The sequence below is a fragment of the Mandrillus leucophaeus genome, unplaced genomic scaffold, assembly GCF_000951045.1.
Source record: "Mandrillus leucophaeus isolate KB7577 unplaced genomic scaffold, Mleu.le_1.0 Scaffold946, whole genome shotgun sequence".
NCBI lineage: Eukaryota > Metazoa > Chordata > Mammalia > Primates > Cercopithecidae > Mandrillus > Mandrillus leucophaeus.
The window spans coordinates 591,828-594,393 of NW_012110319.1; the positions used below are offsets into that span (position 1 = coordinate 591,828).

Consider the following 2,566-nt stretch of genomic DNA (forward strand, 5'->3'; position numbering starts at 1 on the left):
CTCACAGCAACCTCTGCCTCCCAGGTTCAAGCTATTCTCCTGCTTCAGCCTCCCGAGTGGCTAGGATTATAGGCATGTGCTACCACGCCCAGCTAATTTTGTATTTTTAGTAGAGACGAGGTTTCTCCATGTTGGTCAGGCTGGTCTGGAGCTCCCGACCTCAGGTGATCTGTCCACCTCAGCCTCCCACAGCGCTGGGATTAAAGACTTGAGCCACCATGCCTGGCCACTGTTGCACATTTTTAAAAGACTAGTCCAGCTGTGTTTCCTCTCATTTTAAATCCTTCTCTTCATTTAAAGTATTGGCAGGAGCATCATTACATAGATTGTCTAGAATGTCTTTGTTTAATCCATTTGACTCCTCCTTTTGATCTTCATCAGTATTAACCTGTTCAATTGTCTGTACCCTGGGTGTATTCATTAACATTATCATTTCCTAGGGACTATTACTCAGCAGCTTTGCCTGCCTTCTTTCCGAGGTCGGTTGTTTATTTCTCTCAATCCTTTGTTGTTGCTCTTTTGTTAGGCTTCTACTTGACTCAGAAGCAAACATCTCACTTTCAGATGAGTTTGTCAGAAAGGGATCTAATACAGCAGCAGTTACACAATGTCCATTATTTTCCCCAACTTCATCATTATTGCTAACAACATATTCATGTAAAATAGGGAGATCAAGTCAAATTCATTTTAAACAGGTCTGAATTTCCTTTTTATTTCTCAGGTATTCAACTCTGTCAATAAAATCCTCAAACTGCAGTTTAGGGAATTGCCTATGTGCCCAGTGTTCCATGTGTCTGATTGGCATCTTTAAGTCTTCAGCCTCATGACTTTTACCTTTGAATTTTGCCCTATCAAATACATGCCTTAAGGCTGGAAGCCCTCTCTCTGAAATTAATCTGTGAGCATCCAGCTTGGATATATTTATTTTAACTGCTCTCTTTGAAGGCACAGGAACAAGTGCTCCACTTCCTGATTCTTTATCAGGTTCAGCTCCTTCACCATCTTGTCTCTCTGGAGATGCTGGAGGTAGGAAAGGAGGAAAAGTTTCATCTTCTACATGCTCATAATCTAGAAGGTCAATCATGCCATTCTCCTATGGTTCTAGCATCTTTTCCTCTGGCTTTCCTCCCTTTCTGGACGCTCCTTCTGGATTTTCTTTCCAGGTTCATCTAGCCTCACGCAGACAGCAGAGGCCACAGCGCAGAGCTCGGTGTGCAAAGTAAGCGTGCTTCTCCTATTTTTCCCATCTTTACGTTCATGTGTATCCAGTGTTTACCTTCCACTTATAAGTGAGAATATGTAGTTTTGTTTTTTTTTTCTGTTCCTGTATTAATCTGCTTAGGATAATGGCCTCCAGCTGCATCCATGTTGCTGCAAAGGACATGATTATGTTCTTTTTTATGACTGTGTAGTATTTCATGGTGTATATCTCACACATTTTCTTTATCCAATCTGCTGTTGTTGGGCATCTAGGCTGATTCCATGTGTTTCCTATCGTGACTAGTGCTGCAATGTGTCTTTTTGGTAGAATGATTTCTTTTCCTTTGGGTATATACCCAGTATGTGGGCACATTTTTAAAGAATTACTTAATTTTTGAATATGTGATATGCATGTGCTTCAGAAGTAAAGGTGAAAAGGAGTGCAGTGGGCCAGGCACAGTGGCTCACACCTGTAATCCCAGCACTTTGGGAGGCCAAGGTGGGCGGATCACCTGAAGTCAGGAGTTTGAGACCAGCCTGCCCAACTTGGTGAAACCTTGTCTCTACTAAAAATGCAAAATTAGCCAGGGGTGGTGGTGGGCGTCTGTAATCTCTGCTACTTGGGAGGCCGAGGCAGGAGAATCACTTGAACGGAGGCGGAGGTTGCAGTGAGCCAAGATTGCGCCACTGCACTCCAGCCTGGGCGACAGAGCGAGACTCCATCTCAAAAACAAACAAACAAACAAATAAACAAACAGGGCAGTGGAATACTTCCTACCATCACAGTCCATCTACCCAGTGTCCACCCCACCATTAGTCATTATTAGTCATTTATTATGTAATCTTCGAGTGTTTTCATTCTTTCACTCTCTCTGTATATGCGTGTGTGTCAGATACAGATTTTTGTAACTTATTAATAGAACTTTTAAAACATAAACAAAAATAAAGAATACTTCTGAAAGGGCTGGAACGTCTGGGTCCCATGAACTCCCAAAATAGGCACACTGGAAAAACTGGAAATAGAATCCAACGTGAGTAGGGGGAACATATAAATAAAGGAAAAACAAAGTTCATATAAAAGTGAGAGGGGGGGCGCAGCAAGATGGCTGAATAGGAACAGCTCCAGTCTCCAACTCCCAGCGTGAGCGACACAGAAGACCGGTGATTTCTGCATTTTCAACTGAGGTACTAGGTTAATCTCCCTAGGGAGTGCCAGACAATCGGTGCTGGTCAGCTGCTGCAGCCCGACCAGCGAGAGCTGAAGCAGGGCGAGGCATCACCTCACCTGGGAGGCGCAAGGGGAAACGGAAGCCCTTTTCCTAGCCAAGGGAACTGAGACACACAACACCTGGAAAATCGGGTAACT

At 43.7% G+C, this 2,566-nt stretch overlaps 1 pseudogene; it reads right to left on the reverse strand.

Annotated features, from left to right (window-relative positions):
- The window catches only part of LOC105532265, a 24,488-nt pseudogene extending 23,380 nt beyond the window's left edge, over positions 1 to 1,108 (reverse strand).
- Positions 1,109 to 2,566: the final 1,458 nt, after the last annotated feature.